General features: G+C 40.4%; 1 long non-coding RNA gene across 1 annotated transcript in view; it reads left to right on the forward strand.

Annotated features, from left to right (window-relative positions):
* Positions 1 to 2,421: 2,421 nt before the first annotated feature.
* Positions 2,422 to 25,268, forward strand: part of LOC122460579 — a 63,302-nt gene continuing 40,455 nt past the window's right edge. Inside the window, exon 1 of the long non-coding RNA XR_006281978.1 lies at positions 2,422 to 2,866. This is a non-coding gene — a long non-coding RNA (uncharacterized LOC122460579). The remainder of the gene's footprint in view (positions 2,867 to 25,268) is intronic.

The raw sequence follows: 25,268 nt of genomic DNA on the forward strand, positions 1-25,268 counted from the left end.
ATCTAAATGGCATAACAATCTCTCACTGTGGAAGGATGTGGATTTGTTCATTTAATTTAATACCTGGGTACTTACCTGGGAAGGCTTTTACTCAAATAATGACCTGAGTGATTTTCATGATTTGGACTATGGATCTTCCCCCATGGGACTCTTTGGAAATGTGAATCTGAGTCAGGAACCAAACATTTTTCCTTAGTACTATTGTGGTGCTCAGATTTTAGGCTTTGGATACAGAGCCCTTAACAGTCATGGAGTAGTTTTTCTCATTCCCACAACCTAAGGAAGATAGTCTGTGCTAATGATTCCAAGAAGCAGATTGGCAACACTCGGGCGAGATTCTCTACTGGTTTAAATCTGCATAATTCCATGAGGATTTTGCCCTTCTTGTAGCAGATCCCTCTCAGGAGGAAACAAACACAAACATTCTGCATGCTGTCTGGTTATTTTGCTAGCAGGAATTTGTAGGCTCTGTCTCACGAGGCACAATTGATCTGGTATGCCACCCCTTTTGGGGCTTGACCTTCTGGGGTACTGAGTCACCCTTTGTCAGGTGACTAACGTCTGAGAATTCTTATCCCTAGCAGAGCTGTTTCTGTGGCACTATCAAGGTCTGAAAAGTTTCCTGTTTCCTTTTCCTGCTATCAATTAGCATGCTGTTGTTGAGGAGCTGGAATTCTAACAACTCAACTGGTTACCCATGTTATAAACGGAGCAAACAACTTGTTCCTTGAATTATGTTTTGTTTTTCTATCCTTGATTGAGTTTTCTCTCCTGAGCTTGTCTGTCCACAGAATATGCTTGTGTTACATACCATCTGACATCTATGGTGGACTTTGAGTGTTTCCAAAAGTCCACTGCAAAGGAGTCATTTTAGATGGCAGCAAGAAATCTGTCTGTGAACTATGTATCATCTTTTATTCCACTCGAGTACTATATTTTGAGGGCAAATCAGTGAAAATACATAAGATGAGCTGTAAAGCTGGCAATGCTTCTGTGCTAACACAAAAGGAAAACCTGCTTCAAAAGTCCTGCCGATCTTGCAAACCTCGGTAATGCTTTAGTCTATGTAGCCAAAGAAAATGGCAGGATCAACTGGTGAGTGAGGGGCACAGATGCTACCCTTTTTGCATGGATATAAGGTCAGGCAGCCAAGCATTTCTCTTCCTGAGCTCATATGCTGGTTGATAAGGGGATATATCATTGCTTATTTAGCTCTGAGTTGAACTAATTTTTCTTAATAAAAATACAGCTTTTGTAGGTGTGTAAATAACACTATTCACTTATCTGAATAAGTAGAAAAGGGGAACAAAGCAGGCATTTTGGCCAGCAAAGTACTGAAGGGTCAGTCGAACTGCTCCTGTGCATAAAGTTAAGCCTGTGCTCAAGTCCTTTGCCTGCATTAGTCTCTTGTCTCTTTTGTCTCTAATCAGGAGCTCTGCTGAACCAGCCAACACAAGCCAAGACAGACTAGCTGACTTTTGTCTATCTAGATGGGCACAATGTATAAGCCTGTTTCACAGCCAAGAGGGATGATTATTAGTGAATGTGAATGAGACTTTTGGAGGTTTTGTATGACAGAGGCTCAAAGCACATACATTTGTTTATTTTAAAAAAGATTTTGAAAAGCCAGTATAAGGGGGCAGGGTCCTTTTATTTTCTGTCTCTGTTTCAAATCCAATTCCTTTTGTGGGGAAAGCAACACCATTTTTCATATATATGAGACGCAGGCCGGTGTTTCAGCTTCACTCAGGGTTTGGGCAGGTGATTTTTGTGGAATAGTGTGTTTAAAAAAAAAAAAAGAAGAAGAAGAAGCTTGAACTACCTGCCTATTTAAATAGTATAGCTTAAAAAAAATGGAAAACGCTTTGGATATAATGGGCCCCACATTCTTTCTATCTTCTTCCCAGCCCCTTCATACTGCGAGGCTGAGAACTTCAATGTGAACCCCCTCAAAAAGAAATTAATAAAAAAAAATCATCCAGTGAGTGTTATCAGTGTGTTTGTCTGTCTGTCTGTCTGTCTGTCTCTCTTTGCCAGCAGTAGATGGGAAAGACTGAAAAGATTTCTTTTCTTTTTCATTTAAAAAAGGACGCTCTATCTCGCTGAGGCTCCAGGGATAATTATATATATGTATGTCTGCCTGAATTTCACATATGCAGTGGGTGTGGTGTGGGTGGAGACAGAAACCTGTCACCTCAGGCTTCTCTGACAAAGGTGCCAAATGCACTGTCCAGAAACTGAAACAAACTGCCACGTCACAGGGCACCCGCCCTTCATGGAGAGTTAGGGCCAGCCTGCCCAAAATTGCATTGTGAAGGCCCCACCGGTAATTTACTGCCACAGATGGTTGATTAGTAAATGAGCACCTGGACCTAATAACGCTTAATCACAGGCAGTCAGAGGGGAACTACTAAGGGAAACAGGAATCTCCTGTGGCGAGGCATTCCCAAGAGTGGTCTGAGTCAGAGGAAGGTCTAAGCAGGAGAACACAGAGGGTAATCTCTCAGACTGACCAGAATGGGGAGCCTGTATGAGGTGCCCACAGAGAGGGGAGCCAAAAAGATGGAGGACTGCAGTCAGCAGGCATCCACAAAGGCCTGGTCCCAGCCGGGGGTCTCCCTGACACTGGCTGGATGCCTCGTCTGACAAGGATCACCCATTGTCCTTGGAGAAGAGTCACAGTAGATGGACCTCCCCAGACCTCTGGCTCCAGAGAAAGATTGTACTCTGGTAGAGGCAAGAGGCTTAACACCATGGACAAGAGTTTAACTGAACGAACCTCTGAGGAAGAGCCTGGCTAGAGACAAGCACTGGACTCTGGTGAGGGGCAACTGGACTAAGAGTGACCTGGTCACACAGCTGACAGGTGAAAGTTATATTTCGCTTTGGCTTTTCTATTAATGAGGCCCTCCAAAAGTGGTCACTCTGGACTTGCATATAATGGTCACTCTGGACTTGTTGATACCCTGGGTGAGGGCAAAATCAAGTAAGGGCTCACCTGTAACACCACCAGTCAGCAAGGGGGAGTGCTTGGTTGATATGGAATGATGACACTCTCCAATGCCAGCCCCCGCTCCCCTGCAAAAAGGGCCATTTTATTTGTTTTCTGTGCTGCCTTAACTGCTTTCCCACTTGATGGACTCATGTTCCCCTACTGTAAGTACCACAGCCTCCCTTGGTGAGTTACATGTTTGCATTGAAAATGCTGTTGTGTTTAACAACATTTATGGTTCCTATGATCTCCTGCATAGGCTACAATAGGCACTGACTGGAAATAGATGTTGTGATCTCTCTCCCTTCGTCCACCGTAAGTATTTTAATATTTCTGAATGCTTTAATCATATCCATCATTTAACAGTCTTTTTGTATCCTGTTGCCTACAAGGCCTTTTTTACTTCCTCTGAGGAAAATGCAAAGAGGCATTCTCTCTAACTTACTCATTCACAACTTATTGAGCTACAAAATGTAAAAAAGGATAATATTCAGAGAAAAGAAAGTGGCCAGCACTGTGATGGGCCCAGAGGATTCTCATGCTTTGTCAAAAGCTGTCAGCTCTATTTTAAATGTTGAGCAGGAGGCCCATGCTACTTCTATCTGCTCTCTTGTCAAGATAGGTGTGGTTGCCTACAGTGCCATTGGGATAGCCAAGAGTGTGGCTGCTAGCAAAGTCCCAAACCCCCCAAAAACGGTTCAACACCTACAAATGAAGAAATTGATTTAATCTCTCTTTCTGGCCTTTGACATGCAGCATCTAAAAGTTGAGGCTCATGAGACCTAAATAGATCACAAGCAGAAACCAAAGCTGAAGTCCTTTTGGCTTTAACACCTGATTCCATTAGATATTGCCTGACCCTTGCATTGGCTTTGTTACAGCTCCGAAATGTTTCACTTTACTCTAGACATTGCCATAAAATTAAACATGTGTGATGGGATTTTTGAAATGCTGGTGCCATTGACTTCAACAGAAGCAGAGTTTGGCTGTGCTGATCTCACCTTTAAGTTATGGTGGCAACCAACTGGTTGCATGCTTTGTCTTCTTGAGACCCAAAAGCTCCATGGGCCTCATTCTCTCACCACAAAGGAGTTACTCCTATCAGGCAGGACCTATGCCTCTGTTCATGCCCATCAGACCATGAGGCTATCATTTCCTCCTCATTGGCCTTTGGCTTTTGAGTTGCTGGTAGGGACGGCTCCTTGTGTTTGGATTGTCAGCGAAACGGCCAGGCCATTGCTGTTGCTGTTTGGGCTTTTTTTTTTTTTTCCCCAACCAAAGTATTACAAAAAAATTAAGTTGATTTCTTCAGCAAGCAGCTGCAATGACAGATGGCTGCTGAATATACTACCAGCAGTTCCAATGGAACTCGACTCCGTGGGAGTCAGGGCACTGTGCACCTTTCAAAGGGCGCAGTCAGTTGGGAAAGGGAGGAAGAGTCAGAATTTTTAACCCTGGTGGAAATGTACAGGAGGAAGAGAACATGCTGACAAGGGGAGAGAAAGGCGATGGATTGAGATACATCCAGCTGAGCCTTTATCCCCATGGGTGGGTTAAGGTGAAATAGGGTCTTAGCCATAAAAACTTCAGGAGAACTTTAAAAATAAAGTTTCTGCATAAACTTTTCATTGTAGCCACCCACTTGCCATTAGACTACATAGTCTTTCTTCCCCAGCTCTCAAATGGACTCTTCCTCTCACTTCTTTGCCCAATTCTTTCCCTTAAGATCTCATGACTGTCTTCTCTGAGCCCTCTGACTTTCCCTTCATTTCTGTGTCAGGACTCTCAACTTTTGGCCTGGATCCCAAAGATTCTGTCTTAATTCAATCCTGGTAACCCCAAAGGGCTTATGCAATTGGGGTGTAGGTTGAACGAAATCTCGTATATATATTTCAAAGCTGCCTCAGAAGTAGAAGGACACATTTTTCCCCCCCAAAGAAAGGATTTGCAAAGCCAAAATGGCAGAGGAACATGGGCTCAGTATATTGAATAGCCGGGTCATTCAAAGTCTGTACTGATGATGCAGTTAAACTCTAACACCAATCTTCTGGACAGTAATTATTCACACTTTGTTTTAGGAACAAATTTCAACAGCTCTGCCATGCTGCAATACTGATTTCAAGCATGGCATTTACCCCCTCTGTAGAGAATTCTGAAGACAAGAAGTGTTTAAGAGGTTAGAATGGTACCTCCACAGCCACAGAAACTGATAACGGGAAGGAGGTTCAAACTATCACCTCTTTTGCCATTCTCCACTTCCTCCCTAATTTACTTCTGTGGGGCACTTGGGCCATGTCTATGCTATGAGCTAGCAGTGTGACCCCCAGCTCACGTAGACATACTTGTGTGAGATCTCAGTGTAGCTGCAGTGGCAGCACTGTGCTCACAGCCTCAAGTACAAACCCGCCTGAACCCCATGGGTACATACATATGTGGCCTGCTTGCAGGTGCTGTCACTACTGTTGCCTGTGCTACCATGGCTACGCTAGTATTTTAGCATGCTCGCTTAGATGAGAGCTAGTGTGAGTATGTCTGTGAATCATTTCCCTAGCTCACAGTGTGGATGTAGCCTCCAATATTTAGGGTGTAATCCTGTCTCCACTGAACTCAGTGGAAAAACTCCCATTGATTTCGGTGGGGCCAGGATTTTACCCTTACAGTGATGTGCATATGGGCATGTGTGGACCTTCTTTAAAGTGCTGTCCTGAAAGGGACAGACTCACACAGCTAGGTGGAATAGGTTAAAATTAACTTTACACTGCTATCTTTACTCTCCTATCCCTTACCGTTCCTAACACTTGCCCCTTCCCAGATTGCACCGCCTTTGATTTAACTACAGAACATTATAGCTGGCTCTTCAGGCATCCGTCAAATTCCCATGAGTATGTGACTGCATCCAAAGGAATGTTCCAACTGGAAAGCTGCACAAGTCTGTAACTATTAACAATAATTTAAAACAGGAACTGAAAAAATAAAGGCAAAAAGTCTTGAACAGCCATTTATAAGGCTTGTGCATTCATTTCACTTGTGTGCATATCAGAGTAGTTATCCCTCAGTACAACTTGGGCTGATGGCACTTAGAATGACCAAGTATTGGAACTGGATGCAAATTTATGTGCAGTATGAATTCAGTGTGTATCTATAAAAGCAAAGAGTTTTTGTCAACCCTACAATATGTAGCTGTGCCATAGTATTAATACAGTGTTAATTTGGATCGTGGAGAAGGTACAACTGCAAAATAACAAAGCTACTATAGATATATAGTTATTAATGTTCAGTAAACTGGTTTCTGGCAATACACATGCATATTATATGTAGTATATGTATAATAACAAAATTCTTATTAATAAATAACAGTTTGCATTTATATAGCACCTTTCCTTTTCAGCATATCAAACTCTTCACAAGTATTCATGAGTTTAACCTCAGAATACCTCTGTAAATTAATTCACTATTATTATCTGCATTTTACACATCAGAAACTGAGGCACATTTGGGTGCAAGAAAAGCCTCAGGTCTCCCAGTAGATCTGTGGCACAGCTGAGAGTAGAACCTGTCCTGTGCCTTAACCACAATTATTATTTATTCGTATTACAGTAGTGGCCTAGAGGGCCCTGTCAATGATCAGAGCCCTACTGTGCTAGGCATTGCATGAAAAATTAAGGAATATGTCGTTCCTGCCTCAGAGAGCTCATAATTTGGCTTTATGGCATTATACAACAGGTGGATGAAACACATCAACAAATGGCGGGTAGGCAGAAGGATGAGATAACAACAATTGAGCACCTCTTGCATAGTAAGCAGTAGTCTCTGCTCACTACTTTTGTAGTCATTATCGGTTGAGAATACCATCCTTCCTCCCTTTGGAAGAAAGCAAATGTAACAAGCACCGGCAAAATGTGTCAATGCCCTGACTGCACCAAGCAAAAAACCCTGCTGAAGGGAGGCTGAGTCGAGCTTATTTCTGTTTAAAAATGTGAATTTTCAGAATGTCCTCCTCTCTCTACCCTAATGTGTGAAGAATTCGACAAAAGGTGGAGGAACTTGATGGCAGGCAGAAAGCAAGAGGAGGGTTGCAACTGGGTAGTAAGTAAATGAGGAACAAAACTCTTGGAGCTGGAAGTGTTTTATGTAAACATACACAATAGTAATAAGGGAGATACATACTTAAAATCCATCTCCAGTGAGTGTCAATCACTTTACATACAGTGAGTAGGGGGGCTGGGGAGAGAGAAAGGGGACCTGTTATTTTCAAATCAAGTCAACCAGCCACGACTGCAAACAAAAAGCATTTTCTGTCTTTTTCTCACTCTCTCATGTTGATGGCCTCCCCTTGTCTCTCTTCCTTGGCATATTTCCTGCAGTCCCCCCAAGCCAGCAGCAATTGCATCTATTTGAATAACATTGAGGTTCAAACACCAAAAGGATTGTTTTCCTATGGTTTCTAAATGCCTTTTCTATTTCCTTGTATTCCTAATCCTGGCATAAACTGTGCTGATTGAGGGGTGTACTATATTAGAAGGCTCCTGTCTGAGAAGGGGGTGTGTGTGTGTCGAGGGAAGGAATAGAGTAGATCATTAACTAATGAATGATGGGCATTTCTTTTATATGTGTGAGTGCAAGAAAAGAGGACAGAGTATATTCCTGTATTTTCACATCACTAATTAACACGAACACACACAAACATACACATGCTCCCTTTCTGTCTTGCATCCCCAAAATTGCCAACAGAGAGGTTTTTCTGGAAAAGCTTGTTTCTTGAGGTGTCCTATAACAATGACACCTGTTTTGAAGTTTTCCTTTGACACATTGTCAGAGAAAAAAACCCTTAAAGCATTCAGCTCCCTTTAATTGTATTGCTCTCCGAGTAATCAATAAAGATAAAGAAAGATCATTCTAAGTACATATGAAATCAAACAGGGTCTCACTATATGGAGACAAATTCCACTTATCCATCTCTGGGGGTAACTTCTCTTCTAGTATCAAACTCAATTTTTATTTGGATTTAAAAATGTTTCAAGTTATCCAGTGAATGTTACATGCATATTAAAAGATTTATTACCAGATATTCTCATCATGATATAGTATGATCTATGCACCCAATTCCCACTAACGTTTATGGAGCTGTGTCTGCAAATCCCCACACATCAAGGCAAGACAGCACCCCTAAGTATTTCAGAGATGCAGGTATCGAGATAAAGAGAGCAAAGATTAACCACCTCTGACACTACTGTTTTCTCCTTTTGTGTAAATGTCTGTCACTTCTTTCCAAGGAATGAAGAGCTCACATTAGAAACTGTGAAAACTCCGGATGTAATAAGAGCACCTCCTCCCATTCTCCTTTTCCCAGTACCCCAAAGGGGATGATTCAGAGTGTGTCAGTGGCAGGGCTGAATTATGAGGAGCTCCGGTGATCTCTGGCTGGCACAGTGGCTGCTTGAGTGCTGCCCTGAGGCTGCTCCAACTTATATTCAGCCCCCATCAGCCCTCAGGCTCAAGAATGATGGAAAGATGGCATGAAGCCAACTATCCTCCCCTCCTGCTGCTCTGACATATCTAGAGGTCTGGCCCACAAACTATAAAAGACCTGAAACAATACACACAGGCTAAAAATGTATAACATAGGTTTCTAAAGTTAGGCATTCTGTCTCTAGATAGGCAGCTAAGTAAGTGGTCAAACAGCTCCCACAGTCTTCCCCCTCTCTGAAATTCAGGCTTGGATTAATTGGATGCCCTACTTCAGGCATCCACGTTTGTAATTGTTGGCCATAATATTTTAATGGTAAGAGGAAACCCATTTATTAATATAAAATTATATTAATTGAGATCCTTGCCAATGTACAGCATAATTAAAGCAACTTAAATATACTAAGAACACAATTTAAATAAACAAATGCCATACTAGAATTCAAAGCAAGTAAACAAGGTTATTAAAAGAGAGAAAACATGAGATTGGGGAAGATAATTAAAACAGGGCCAATGATTATCTTAATAAGAGAAAAAATTCATTTATAATAAAAATATTTTTTAATGTGTGTATATAGGGGAAAAGATAGGGAGGGGCAATTAGGCCACATGCAGGCCAATAAAATAAAAATAATAGTTCTTAAACAGCACTTTTAAATCTAGAGATCTCAAAGTGTTTTACAAAGGAAATAACTATCATTATCCCCATTTGACGGAAGGGGGAAAACAAGACACAGAAAACTGAAGTGACTTGCCCCAAATCACACAGTAGTGAGTTACAAACCCAGTAAATGTGTATTTATAATGGGGTGATGGTAATTTTGTTGGGTGCCCAGGTACCATGATGATGAGGGCAGCATATAAGAAGGGGGTGAGGGGATAGGAATGGATGTTAAGGTGAAGTTGCTAAAGTGGAGGTGGAGTTAGTTATACACTTGTAGCCCAACATGGAAAAGTTGTGATTCCATGCAGATCTGAAACACAGTGGCAGGGCTCGCAGAAAAAGTAGGTCATGTGGGAATACTGATCTCCATCAGGACAAGGTACAGGGGCTCAGTTATAGCCAGTAGTTGTAGCCAGAAGTAGCCTATGCTGAAGGCCTAACTGCAGAGGTGATGGAACTAGGGCTGCGGGGGGGGGGGGGAGGGAAAGGGCTTGAAGTGGTTTCTATTATATACAGGGCTTACAGTTTGGCTCAATGGCTCTCAGCATCCCGACTATAAAAATGGTTCCAGTACCCTAAGTGGAGCAAAAAGGGGCCACTTTGATACCAGGAGTAAAATCCTGGCCCAATTCAAGGCAAAATGCTCATAGACTTCAATGGGACCAGGATTTCATCCCATGCTTGACACTTGGTTTTCCATGCCAAAGCTTTTGTCAAAAATGATGCCAAAATTTCACTGGACTCACAAACTCCTGAGCACATTTTCTCAATATGCAGGGGAAATCAGAGGCCTTCTCCTATTGGTGGTCCTAACCCAGCAACAAAACTTCTATTTTCTCAAGGGTGAGGATGAAATATCTCTGACAATCCAGTTGGCAAGGTTGATCAACCCATCTTGCATTACAGAAATATACAATAGCTGGTGTATCAGTATCAGTATCAGTGTGCTGGTGATACACTAGCTTTTCTTTTCTTCTCTTTTCTTTTCTTTTCTTTTCTTTTCTTTTCTTTTCTGTAAATATCACCAAGGTATGTAGCCTATAGGTATAGACATTTGCCATGGAGGATAGGTCCATCAATAGCTATTAGCCACGATGGTCATGGAAGCGACCCCATGCTCTGAGTGTCCCTAGCCTCTGATTGCCAGAGGCTAGGAGTAGATGACAGGGGATGGATCACTTGATGAGTGCCTGTTCTGTTCATTCTTTTTGAAACACCTGGCATTGGCCACTGTCGGAAGACAGGATACTGAGCTAGATGGACCATGGGCCTGACCTGGTATGGCCATTCTTATGTTCTTATGTAGGTATAAGTTAAAGCAGTAATGAAATGAGTTTACAAAGCCTCACGGCCTGGAAGACAAGAGCTTAACCAAACTAATTAAGGCATAAGGCCCCAAACCCTTCTCATAAGTAGGACTAACCAAGAGAAACCCTAGATCATAAGATATCATAAGACAGAAATTTGTAATGACTAAACTGCAGGTAGGTAATCTCAAGATGCTAATTTATACCAGCTTGAAATATTTTTAGTTAGGGACATCAGCTGATGTTCGACCACAAGAATGCCACGGTCACTAATTCACATATAGGCTAATAAACTTGAGGTAAAAGGTTTAATAGCTCCTGGGAGAAAGGTACTGTACTTCAACATTAGTAGGGTGAGGAACTACAAATAAGGAAAAAGGGCTGAAACTCCCACTGAATATGCATTAGGCATAGTGGTATCAGCATGACATCTTATAAAAGTTTTACTCCAGCTGTGTGCTTTGAGAGGGAGATATGTAGCCCTTGGAAGAGGCCAGTATGATGACCACTGGTGATGGTGACGATGGTGAGGGGGAAGCTGAAGAAGATGATAACTAACAGTTCAGGTTGTTTTGCAAGGGATGGTGTAAGTATATGGATGCTCTGCTCATTTTGTATTATCTCTATCTTTCTGGCTTGGAGTGTTAGTGATTTTGTTATAAATATAGCATGAGTGTTGCCACTGTGCACATGGGGGCTCCCAACTGTACAGTAAATTAATTGTTGTTATTTTTATTATTTTATTATCAGTAAATCTGATAATACTGGGCCTGATCTTGGGACAAGAACTTACCACATTTCAGAGAGTTAATTGGGGAAACTAAATTAGTAATATAATCAATATACAATCAATAGATCAGGCAACAGGTGTCCCATATCTATTTTATTTTATTTTTTTATTTCTAATGCATGTATCCGCAACCCTGGGAATCACCCACATTTTAACAACAAGCCACTAGCAGATCTAAAGTTGATAAATACAGTATTTCACAACATCAAATTTTCTATTGTTAATTTCCATTGGAAATGCTCTTGCACAAAAACCAAAACACTTTGCTTAACCACATCATATCATAAAACATAAAGTCTAAGCCAAAGCATCTTTAATAGGCACCCCTCTCCTATAAGCCTCTAACCGCTTTACTGCCCCAGTTCAGAAAGCAGTTAAGCATGAGAAAGCACTAAACGTGTTTAAATTTAAGCATGAGCTTAACACATAGACTTGACTTTGTGCTTAAGCATGTGCTTAAGTGTTAATCTGAATAGGGATTTTTCTTTTGAATTGGGGCCATAATTCTAGACTTGTGCTGGAAGGTTAATAAATCAGGGGTCTGAAGGCCCCCCCCCGGAAAACACTGTCATGGGAGCCCCCTGTCATTTGTATCAAGGGAATTCAGCTTGAACGATATCACTGGTCTCAGTTCAACAGATTGTGTTAAAGCACCTCAGAGATAGGTTAGAGAACATATTTCACATCTTTTGTTGATGACACACACATTTAAGTCACCATTAGAGCTGGGTAAATACTGGATTTTGGGGTTCGCTGACAATTCCAAAAATCAGGAAAAAAATTGTTTCTGATTGAACTAAAAATGAAATATTTAGACTTGTTGGTAAATTAGAAAAATGTTGTCTTAGGACAAACAAAACATTAATTTCAGTTTTGAGCATTTTTGGAGTTTCAATTTTTTTAAAAATAAAGTTAAAAGAAATTCCAAAAGGAAAAGTCATTTGGAATTGAAACATTTCATTTTGAAAATGTCAAACCAAAATGTTTTGATTTTCTCAGATTTTTTCCCCGTTGTTGACAAAAACAAATTGGTGAAATGAGCACAAATTTGCTAAATATTTTCAGGCCACCTAAACTGTATTTTTTCACCAAAAAGCTCCTTGATTGAAAAATTCCCCCAACCATATTCACCACTTTTAGGTATGATTTGACTTGTTTGCAGTTCTATGGTTCTATGGTCTTCGCTGCAGGAAGAACAATCATATCAGAATCTAGGATGATTGACTCTAAGCAAATATAAATAAAATTATTATTATTTTTGTATTGCAGTAGTGTACTGGGGTCCCAAACAGAATGGGTTCAGTGCAAACACACATTAAAGCACACTCCCTACCTCAAATAGCTTATGCTAGGCAGTCTAGTTGAAATAAAAGCACATATGAGTTAAAAGGAAGATAATATGACAGATGTCATGTATCAGAAAAACAAATCTGAAGACTCTTCAAGTTCATCAAAATTTATGCCACCATTGTCTGAAAACAAAATACATACCACCAACAAACAGAAAACGAGTAAGGGGCAAGTGAGGTGGGAGGAGCTAGGAATAAGATTTAGTCTAAGCTCTGCTGCTAACATCTCTTGCTGCTCAAGAGCAGGTGTCTTGACAAGGCTGTGGTGCATGATGTTAGGCACTAGAAACAGTAAAAGTACATTAAAAGTAAATATTATTCATATATATTATTCATATTTGAACTTTGTGTGTGTTTGTGCATTTTGAGTATAATGGGAGATTTTTTACACACCGAAAAGAGCATTTTTTTAAAAAAAAGAATGACAGTATGATACTGTATGTGAAGGCCACAATCATAACAGGAAATCATGCAATTTTTGCAGAAAGATTTTTGTTTAAAAAGGCAGTATGCATATCATTGACCTACATTCAGTTTCACCAGCATATAATGTACCTGAAGAACTTTTCTGCAGAGAGATATCGTAAATTCAGATAAAGGGAATATGTTGGTGTCAGAATTGTCTAACTGTCGCTTTTGGGAGCTGAAAACATATTTTATTGAGATGTGCTTATGCCGACTCTGCAACTAAATAATCAGCCTGCAAACTGCTCCCCATATTGGAATTATAAAATTGTAATTTATTTTTTTAAAATTATGATGTACTTGGTGATTAAATATCTCAGATTGATAGGACTGGTAACTGAAGCTCTCTGTTTACCCCGAGTGAAATTCACCTCATAGCAGATGAGCTGCTCAGTGAATCACTGAGTAACAGAATAAATACAGGACCCATAGCAGCAGTTTAAGCTTCCTAACACTTCCTTTACTATGTATCTCAATCCTCCTCTGAATAGAGCATCTATAGGTCACCTATAGAACAATTACTGCACTCATCTGGGCCTTTCTTGAGGATGGGGAATGAAGGTGTTAATTAGCACCAGTTTCATCATGTGCACTTTGGCCTAGTCTGAATTAGATTAAGACCAACAACTCATTTCACACATGCTAGTCAGCTGTCATAAGATAGCTGTGGATTGTGAAAAGAAAAGGAGTACTTGTGGCACCTTAGAGACTAACAAATTTATTAGAGCATAAGCTTTCGTGAGCTACAGCTCACTTCATCGGATGCATTTGGTGGAAAAAACAGAGGAGAGATTTATATACACACACACAGAGAACATGAAACAATGGGTTTATCATACACACTGTAAGGAGAGTGATCACTTAAGATAAGCCATCACCAACAGCAGGGGGGGGAAGGAGGAAAACCTTTCATGGTGACAAGCAGGTAGGCTAATTCCAGCAGTTAACAAGAATATCAGAGGAACAGTGGGGGGTGGGGTGGGAGGGAGAAATACCATGGGGAAATAGTTTTACTTTGTGTAATGACTCATCCATTCCCAGTCTCTATTCAAGCCTAAGTTAATTGTATCCAGTTTGCAAATTAATTCCAATTCAGCAGTCTCTCCTAGAAACCTTGTTCAAAACAGTGACCCCTGTGTGAAAGGCTCTTACTTGTTATGGAAGCTGATTACAACTTTTTGTTTAAAACACTTTTTTCAGTGAAAATGGCTTTTGTTTTTAAATGAAAATCTACACGAAATATTTTTAGCTTTTCAAAATTTTCTTTTTTCCACAAAATTATTATGTTTGTTTTTTAATTTTCAGTTTTATTTCCTATTTACCTCTCTCTCCTTTTTACTGCCAAAATGGAAAAAGGAACAAAAGGACAAGAACCAAAAACTGAAAACAATCCTCCTCCTCCCCCCAAAAATTCTTCTGAAAATTCTCAAAAAGCAAATATTTTGGGTCACAAATGAAACTTCTTACCAGTTCCCATTATCAGTCCCTGAACCATTAAGCTCCTTGAACGCAACTTTGCATTCAAGTTTTGTTGAAAACCAAATTCTGTAACAGCTAAAGTGCATCCTTTACATTGAACTCTTCTGACACTTCTTTTGTAAGCAAATCTGTAAAATCTGTCATTAACCTTTGACCCTTCCCTGGAAGCATAATCCTTGCTTCTTCTTCTTGTTTTGCAATGAATAGGATTTTTTTTTATGATGCAGTGGATGAAAGACATTAAATAAAATGGTAATTGCCTCTTTCTATACCAAATGATACAGTTCCTTCTCCCTGTCCCTGACAAGGCCTGCTAAAGGAGGCTTGAATTTCTTTGACCAGGATGATGGCTCAACACAAGGCAAATATACTTCTCATGAACCCACTTGCTCCTTAACTGAACCAGCAGTTTCTTCATGAAGTCAGATAGAGCTATAGGAATCTGTTTGGGTACTACTGGCTAATAAGGAGCACTTGCTTTGTAATGCACTTTTATGGACGTCCATACAGTCATTTAGTTAATTTTTAGAGTTATCTAACTTAGATCCCCTTGAGATCTGCACATGGAGGATCTTCACCTTCCCATGTAGAATGGGACCTCTTCAATGGGACGGTCCCCCAACCACCCAGACCCAGAGAAGAACACACTACAGGTCCAGGGTCCATGTTGGATGAGGGGAGTAGATGAGCAGGTGTGTCACTGACCACTCCATGGAGCTTGATTCAATGGCTGCCCCATGGCCTTTTTTCAAGGGAGGCAAACCCCTTCTCCTAACAGGACAATGAGGGGGTATCTCCTTGAGGGATTCATTGTGGAGATTCCCTCCCTTCTGAATCCCAAGGCACACAATATAATTTTGCCAATAAATGTTACTGTCTTATTTTAATTATAGGGATTGATTCTCTAGGACCAATGGGGCCACTGGATGATTGAGATGCTAAAGGAGAACTTAAGGATGATAAGCCCATTGTGGAGAAACTAAATGAATTCTTTGCATCGGTCTTCATGGTTGAGGATGTGAGGAAGATTCCCAAACCTGAGCCATTCTTTTAGGTGACAAATCTGAGGAACTGTCCCATATTGAGGTTTCATTAAAGGAGGTTTTGGAACAAATTGATAAACTAAAGGTTAATAAGTCACCGGGACAGATGGTATTCACCCAAGAGTTCTGAAAGAACTCAAATGTGAAATTGCAGGACTACTAACTGTAGTCTGTAACCTATCATTTAAATCAGCTTCTGTACCAAATGAGTGGAGGATAGCTAATGTGACACCAATTTTTAAAAAGGGCTCCAGAGGTGACCCCAGCAATTACAGGCTGGTAAGCCTGACTTCAGTACCAGGCAAACTGGTTGAAACTATAGTAAAGAACAAAATTGTCAGACACATAGATGAACATAATTTGTTGGGGAATAGTCAACATGGTTTTTGTAAAGGAAAATCATGCCTCACCAATCTACTAGTATTCTTTGAGGGGGTTAACAAACATGTGGTCAAGGGGGATCCAGTGGATATAGTATATTTAGATTTTCAGAAAGCCTTTGACAAGGTCCCTCTTAAGGAAAATAAGCTGTCATGAGATAAGAGGGAAGGTCCTCTCATGGATTGGTAACTGGTTAAAAGATAGGAAACAAAGGGTAGGAATAAATGGTTAGTTTTCAGAATGGAGAGAGGTAAACAGTGGTGTCCCCCAGGGGTCTGTACTGGGCCCAGTCCTATTCAACATATTCATAAATGATCTGGAAAAAGAGGTAAAGAGTGAGGTGGCAAAATGTGCAGATGATACAAAACTACTCAAGATAGTTAAGTCCCAAGCCGACTGCAAAGACCTACAAAAGAATCTCTCAAAACTGGATGACTGGGCAACAAAATAGCAGATCAAATTCAGTGTTGATAAATGCAAAGTAATGCACATTGGAAAGCATAATCCCAACTACACATATAAAATGATGGGGGCTAAATTAGTTGTTACCACTCAAGAAAGAGATCTTGCAGTCATTGTGCACAGTTCTCTGAAAACATCCACTCAATGTGCAGCGGCAGTCAAAAACGTTATCAGAATGTTGGGAATCATTAAGAAAGAGATAGATAATAAGACATAAAATATCGTATTGCCTCTATATAAATCCATGGTATGCCCACACCTTGAATACTGCATGCAGATGTGGTTGCCCAATCTCAAAAAAGATATATTGGATTTGGAAAAGGTTCAGTAAAGGTCAACAAAAATGATTAGGGGTATGGAGTGTCTGCAGTATGAGGAGAGATTAATAGGACTGGGACTTTTCAGCTTGGAAAAAAGATGACTAAGACGATAGAGATCTATAAAATCATAGAATCATAGAATATCAGGATTGGAAGGGACCTGGATCATCTAGACCAACCCCCTGCTCAAAGCAGGACCAACCCCCAACTAAATCATCCCAGCCAGGGCTTTGTCGAGCCTGATCTTAAAAACTTCTAAGAAAGGAGATTCCACCTCCTCCCTAGGTAACACATTCCAGTGTTTCACCATCCTCCTAGTGAAAAAGTTTTTCCTAATATCCAACCTAAACCTCACCCACTACAACTTGAGACCATTACTCCTTGTTCTGTCATCCGCTACCACTGAGAACAGTCTAGATCCATCCTCTTTGGAACCCCCTTTCAGGTAGTTGAAAGCAGCTATCAAATCCCCCCTCATTCTTCTCTTCTGCAGACTAAACAATCCCAGTTCCCTCAGTCTCTCCTCATAAATCATGTGTTCCAGTCCCTTAATCATTTTTGTTGCCCTCCGCTGGACATTTTCCAATTTTTCCACATCCTTCTTGTAGTGTGGGGCCCAAAACTGGACACAGTACTCCAGATGAGGCCTCACCAATGTCGAATAGAGGGGAATGATCACGTACCTCGATCTGCTGGCAATGTCCCTACTTATACATCCCAAAATATCATTGGTCTTCTTGGCAACAAGGGCACACTGTTGACTCATATCCAGCTTCTTGTCCACTGTAACCCCTAGGTCCTTTTCTGCAGAACTGCTGCCAAGCCATTTAGTCCCTAGTCTGTAGCGGTGCATAGGATTCTTCCATACTAAGTGCAGGACTCTTCACTTGTCCTTGTTGAACCTCATCAGATTTCTTTTGGCCCAATCTTCTAATTCATCTAGGTCCCTCTGTATCCTATCCCTACCCTCCAGCGTATCTCCCAGTTTCGTGTCATCTGCAAACTTGCTGAGAGTGCAATCCACATCATCCTCCAGATCATTAATGAAGATATTGAACAAAACTGGTCCGAGGACCGACCCTTGGAGCACTCCACTTGATACCAGCTGCCAACTAGACATGGAGCCATTGATCACTACCTGTTGAGCCTGACAATCTAGCCAACTTTCTATCCACCTTATCGTCCATTCATCCAGCCTATACTTCTTTAACTTACTGGCAAGAATACTGTGGGAGACCGTGTCAAAAGGTTTGCTAAAGTCAAGGAACAACACATCCACTGCTTTCCCCTCATCCACAGAGCCAGTTATCTCATCATAGAAGGCAATTAGATTAGTCAGGCATGACTTGTCCTTGGTGAATCCATGCTGACTGTTCCTGATTACTTTCCTCTCCTCTAATTGCTTCAGAATTGATTCCTTGAGGACCTGCTCCATGATTTTTCCAGGGACTGAGGTGAGGCTGACTAGCCTGTAGTTCCCAGGATCCTCCTTTTTCCCTTCTTTAAAGATGGGCACTATATTAGCCTTTTTCCAGTTGCCTCTGATCACCATGAGTTTTCAAAGATAATGGCCAATGGCTCTGCAATCACATCCGCCAACTCCTTTAGCACTCTCAGATGTAGTGCATCCGGCCCCATGGACTTGTGCTCGTCCAGCTTTTCTAAATAGTCCTGAACCACTTCTTTCTTCACAGAGGGCTGGTCACCTCCTCCCCATGCTGTGCTGCCCAGTGCAGCAGTCTGGGAGCTGACCTTGTTCATTAAGACAGAGGCAAAAAAAAGCATTGAGTACATTAGTTTTTTCCACATCCTCTGTCACTAGGTTGCCTCCCTCATTCAGTAAGGGGCCCACACTTTCCTTGACTTTCTTCTTGTTGCTAACATAATCATGACTGGGGTGGAGAAAGTAAATAAAGAAGTGTTATTTACTCCTCATAACACAAGAACGAGGGGTCACCAAATGAAATTAATAGGCAGCAGGTTTAAAACAAACAGAAGGAAGTATTTTTTCAAACAATGCACAGTCAACCTGTGGAACTCCTTGCCAGAGGCTGTTGTGAAGGCCAAGACTATAACAGGGTTCAAAAAAGAACTAGATAAATTCATGGAGAATAGGTCCACTAATGGCTATTAGCCAGGATGGGCAGAGATGGTGTCCCTAGCTTCTGTTTGCCAGAAGCTGGGAATTTGTGACAGGGCATGGATCACTTGATGATTACCAGTTCTGTTCATTCCCTCTGAGGCACCTGGCATTGGCCACTGTTGGAAGACAGGATACTGGGCTAGATGGACCTTTGGTCTGACCCAGTAGGGCCATTCTTATGTTCCTCTCAGACTGATTTCTCAGTCCTTTACTCATATTGAGTAGTTCATCACTGTGTGATTGAGATCAGTGGGGTTACTTGTGTAGTAAGGTACTACTCATTGTCAGTAAGAGGGGCAGAATCTGGATCTTTCAATGGGTGCTTTGTGACAAGTTGAGGTAATTATAATATAAACAATCAATGACTAAATAAGCATATAAGAAGAGCTTATTATTAATGATTAGTACTATTAATAATGTGAAAACTCATAAGACCTGGCTTGAAGAATAGCTGCACCTATTTGGGTATCAAAATAACATGTACAGAGAGGAAGGATGGTCCAGTGGTTAGGGCATTAGCTTGGGACTTGAGAGACCCCAGTTCAGTTCCCTGCTCCCCCACCAGACCTCCTGTTTGACCTTGGGCAAGAGACTTAGCCTTTCTGTGCTTCATTTCTCCATCTGTTAATTGGGATTAATAATGTTTTCCTACTCCCAGGGGTGTTATCGGGATGAATACATTAAAGATTGTGAGGTGCTCAGATACTATGGTGACAGAGGCCATATAAATATCTAAGACAGATCCCATTCTAGAAAGACTATGCTCATTATGCTGTAATAAATTCAGTGAAGGTTGCTCTTTGTGGTTTGGGATGACAATTGTTTTAAGTAAGGGGCAAGATTCTGTTCACCTTGCTTCTGAAAACAACTATCATCACAGTCTGTGGCCCACATTTTCAAAGGCGACTAATAACTTTAAGTGCCTCGATTTTGGGTGCCTAACTAGAGACACCATAAAGAGGTCTGGTTTCCACAAACTGTGGAGCACCTGCCCTCTGAAAATCAAGCTCCTTTAAGATGTCTCAAGTAAGGAACTGGAAAACTGAGACATTGAAAAATCTCTGCTTACATCTGAAAATCAATCCCAAGGAGACTGTTTATGAGAATAAAGGGCCTGGCCAAAGCTGGCTGCTAAGGCCAGTGGGTGGTTTCAGAGGGCCTTGGGTCATGCCTAGGGAGAGCAGGATTGGGCCAAAGATCTGCAAACTGTAAGATCCGCTTGTTTTGGTGTGCTCTGTTATAGAGTTTATGAATTAGGGCACTGTCAATCTGCATCATAAACTAATGCTCTCTAGACACTGTGCCACAAATTATTCTATATAGTTGGACCTAAGATCACAAAGGAGGCATATTTACAAGATAAACTGAAAATTAATGAACACATAATATAGCAATTACCAAATCCTTATTATTTGAAGAATATACACCCCGTGGGGGGTCTACTTCTTCTTTGATGAGCATGTGTAACCCCCTTTAATTTTAATGGGACTTGTAACCCCTTTAATTTTTAATGGGACTTAAACATGCACATCAAGGAGAGAATTAACTCATGAGTTTACAACTAACTACTAAGATTAAGACTTGCACTTTTGGCTGTTAGTTGAAAATCTGGCATATCTTTTTATATTTATCTCCTTTTAATTGTGTATTTGTAGCTGAAGCAATTTGCAAATCATTGTTATCCCTATCACTACAAGCCAAAGATAAATTGTATTATATACCCTACTTCTTGGACTCCATGATGTTCTTTTCTGATTAAACTGAACTGTGCCAGCTGTATCATAATTAATAATCTATGCTGATCAACTTGGCAGCTGTAAAGCCTTTTGGTATCTGATAGTAATGAAAATTATTGTTTCAAGGTGTGTCTGTATTTTCACTAATGTGAAAAATGCACAATTAATAAAAGTGAATCATGGCTCCTGTCAGATATGTGACGCCTGCAGTTTAGTTTTGATAAGGGGAAAAACTACAGTTTAATAAAACCTACAGACCAAATTATGAACCATGGAGTTAAATCCATACAGAAGGGATTTTTCCCCTTATGAATATATTACAGGGCTTAAGGATAGAATCCTCAGCTCAAATGACTTAGGGTAGCTGTTCAGCCAGGCTGTTTATCGTACAATGGGTACGATATGGGGAAGGGTATGCACATGTCCCACTGTGCTCGTCCATTAATGAGGTTTTAGTAAAGTGACTCCATGCTGTTTTTGAAGTCAGTGGTGATTTCCCCTCCATACAGTGTCTATAGTCTCTCTCAGCACTTGCAGAACAGTGAGCCACATGGTCACCTCATTTACATGTCTCAGATGTGTATGCCTCTCTTAGGGCAGGAACATCAGTCTCTACAATGTGGAGAACAGCAGGACTTGGGTGTGTATTAAGACCGAAGTACTTATTCCTTTTTTTACAAATTTCACTACACCCTAACGCTCCTCTGCTGTGTTTCCATTGAAACATTCGGCATTCTGATTGTGCATAGGACCTTGGAAGTGCGACTAACAAGACTCAGGCCAGTCTAGTTTCAGTACCTAAGCTGAGTGAATTGCAAAAAGTAAACAGACAAAAATAAGTGGGCGAATTAAATTAAATTTTAAAAATTTGTTTCATTTCAATGATGTGAGCTGCTTTTAGTATCATAGGTAGGGAACTTTCTAATATCTGAGCACAGTAAAGCTGATTTTTAAACTAGCAGTTGCTTTTTAAAGCCATCACAAAGTAGAAACTGTTCCCATTTGCTTGTTTTCCCAACAAAAAGGCAACTGAGGGAATGACCTGATAACAAACACTAGCCCTGAGTGTATCTAATCAAGAGCCTTTTTATGATTCCCTCTTATTTTGGCCACTCCCCCATATAATAAGATCATCTCTCAAACTCCTAAAAAGAAAAGGAGTACTTGTGGCACCTTAGAGACTAACAAATTTATTAGAGCATAAGCTTTCGTGAGCTACAGCTCACTTCATCGGATGCATCCTGAAGTGAGCTGTAGCTCACGAAAGCTTATGCTCTAATAAATTTGTTAGTCTCTAAGGTGCCACAAGTACTCCTTTTCTTTTTGCGAATACAGACTAACACGGCTGCTATTCTGAAACCTCTCAAACTCCTGTAACCTCAATCTGTTTCTATCACCCTCCCACTCTTTCACCCACACAGCCTGGGACCCTTTCAGGCTGGGGAACCAGGATAGGGTCATGAAATCCTAGGCATTGGCAGTGGCAGTCTGATTTGAGCCGCCTCACCATAAAAGCATTTGCCTACATTTTCACCAGTGACTAGTAAATCTGAGGTACTTCTCATTTTGTACACTCAGCTTGTGATACCTTACAGGTTCTTGATTTTTCGGAAGTGCTGAGCACCTGCCCTCTGAAAATCGGAAATGGAGGCACGTGGAATAACTAATCACTTTTGAAAATGTGAGCCTTCCCCTCACCCCCGCCCTTATATAACCTACTGTCCTCCAGGCAGGTAGTGTAAGCACTCTCCAGCATTCTGTTATGCTTTCTGATTAGATGACAAAAATTTAGAAGCTGCCGAAGATGAGATTGTTTTGAGTAATATCTGGAATAACAGTTGAATAATGAGGACTGTGAAAATGTTGAGAAATAAGAACATTTTTGATGGAGTATTTACAGAGGGAGAAAAAAATAATTCTGAAGCATCAAAATCAAGGCTTGATGCAACAATAAAAAAAATCATAAAACTACATCTAATGCAACCCGGGTGTATTAATCATTATGGAGAAGACAGTTCAAGATGTATGATAGCTATAGTGGTGACTGCACTTGTATATTCAGTTAAGATACAGGCTCAGAAAGAAGATTGATATTAAATCTTCAAGCTAGAAGGCACATATTTTAGTATAGCACTCCTTGTGTCCTTCCCCTTTAGATGAGTATGAAATGTGGTTTAAAAAAGACCAGCAGATCTCAGAAAATTGTTTCATACCAAGGCTTCCCCCAACAAGGCTAAGAAGTAAGGGAAATAAAAAAAATTCAAAAACTTGCTGCAGTTTATGGGGACAAATATTTCCCATATAATTATGACCATTAATTTTCCCTTTTATAATAGACTATTAATCTGGGTCAGATGATGATGATTAGCCACTAGGCCATGATAGATCTGATGCAGAGGTGCCATGTCTTTGTGGCATGTGGTATGTCTTCATGCATGCACAGTCACCACTAGGGAGCTGGAGGCTGGAGCAGTCTGCAGTTGACAGAGAGCTAGTCTACAATGTTTCATTCAAACACTTTTTTCTACAAAAAAACAACAGCTTTTCAAGTAAATGGATATTTTCATAGGAAAATGTTCATTTTTATTGAAATTTTTGATTGACTCTAAAATTATTTTTAAAAGTTTATTGAAAATTCAAAGCTAAACATTTTGGTGTTCAAAATCCCCCAACACTGATTTATTGTTGGGGTTTTTTTTGCGGGGGGAGGGGTCGGATGTTGTATCAATCCCCTACCTTTTTTCATCCTTTCCCCCCTTTCCTTTTTTTTTTTTAATTGGGAATGGACAAAGGAGGTGTAACCTAACATCTGTTGAGAAATATTTCTAATCTATTAGTGTACTCTCTTATAAACATATTCTTTGTTTATCCTTGATGTTTCTTAAGTGGAGCCTAAAGTATTGTAAGAGAGAAACCTTCCAGCGGTATTGTATTGTTAACTATTAAGGACAGATGTAAAAGCTTGACCCCTAGTGGTTGTAATTTGTAACTAATGGCTTCAATGCCTGCTGTTGTTGGAGAATGGGGGTCAGGAGTGGGAGAGGTCATTAGCGTGCTAACCATATCCAGAAGCAGTGAGTATATGAGATTACACAGTGTGGTGAATAATAAGCTTTTCCCAGCTCAGAAGTTTTGTTGGTCTCTAGCCTAACAGGCTGCCTACCAAGAACAGTATCTTATCCTCTTTATTTGGAGGTCAGGAGAAATAACAATCCAGCTAAAGTGTGCTCTGTCCAGTAACACTTGGGGCCTTGCTTCCAAGTGCATCTTTTACAGTATTTCTAGCTCTTACCACTCTCCACTTTGAAGAACAGATTGCATGCGTAGTGGATAGAGAGCGCCAAAAATGCAATTTTGACTCCTAAAGCCTGGAGTTTTCATTCCTAAAAATGTCTGTAATTCTTCCTTTGGAAAATGACACCAGTTTCTGAAAAAATCAAAATAGCTGCCTCAAAAGGTGCCCATCAAAGACCTGCAGCACTGAAATCAGTTGGAGCTTTGCCATTGTCTTCAATGGTACCATCGAGATCTGATAAGTCTCTAGAATAGAAAAGTATTAGAAAAATTCCCAAACTGTTTAGGCTCCAGTGTGATTTTCCACAGCAGCAGCCACTTCCTTTTTGCCAGGCAGTTTGCATTTTGAATCTAACACATCCCATATATAGATGACAGCAAGTGTGGTTTTAGAATACACTATGCAAGCATCAGTGAAAGCACCAAGAAAAGGGCTTACACAAACTTCCTAGTTTGCCTGAGCCATACCGGCCTTTATTAATGACACTGTCAAACTTTGTATTGTGCTCAGATTGGAAGGGGAAGTTTCATCCTCACTGAACCAATAAAAGTTGATTACATACATATGAAATCTCTGGGTTAGAAGTAGGATTCTTGGATCCCTTACAAAGAACGTGTCATGTTTCATCTTTGGGGGGGGGGGGTTTATGGGATGCCTGCATGAAGCCACAAAACTCCACAAAGTCCCTTTCACTAAACATCATGCAAGCAGAAACACTTTCTCTTTCAGAAGCACAATTGCAAAATCATCGTTCAGAATAAGGCTTCATTCTCTTTTCAACTTCAGTGCCAACTCAAGGCTATAGAAAGAAATTAAGGAGTTGTTTAGTGGAAACTATACAGTAGATATGTCAAACAAGTAATAATAAAAATATTAATTTTTCATAAATTTAAGAGCAGTTTATTGGCAGCTTGGGTGAAGGGCACCTTGGTGAAGTTGGCCATATCCACGAAGGGCAAGATTTAGAGTCCAGCTTCCATTTAGGCATCAAAATAAGTGTGCACATTTTCAAAAGACTTGGTGCTAAACTCATTTGAAAATTGGGCCATAGATGTCACAATGAGACCTTCTGGGTACAGCTTAGAGTTCTGTTCAAATCAAAATGCTTCGCACAGTCTGGTTGATTTCACTGGAATTTAATTGTATAGGAAAACTGTGGGTGAAAAGTTCCAACAATGTCAAACATTTTCATTTGTTTGTTTGTTTTGAAACAGCTTTTTATTTTGAAATTTTAAAATATCGTGCTTCATTATCAGACATTATATACTAGAATACAAAATTTAAAAAGTTGAAATAAAAACTAAGTGTTTTGGTTCACCCAAATGATTTTTTTCAGAATTTTCCTTTGTAGAGAATTGGTATATCAAACAACTCAT

This window comes from Dermochelys coriacea, chromosome 6 (assembly GCF_009764565.3).
Source record: "Dermochelys coriacea isolate rDerCor1 chromosome 6, rDerCor1.pri.v4, whole genome shotgun sequence".
Taxonomy (NCBI): Eukaryota; Metazoa; Chordata; order Testudines; family Dermochelyidae; genus Dermochelys; species Dermochelys coriacea.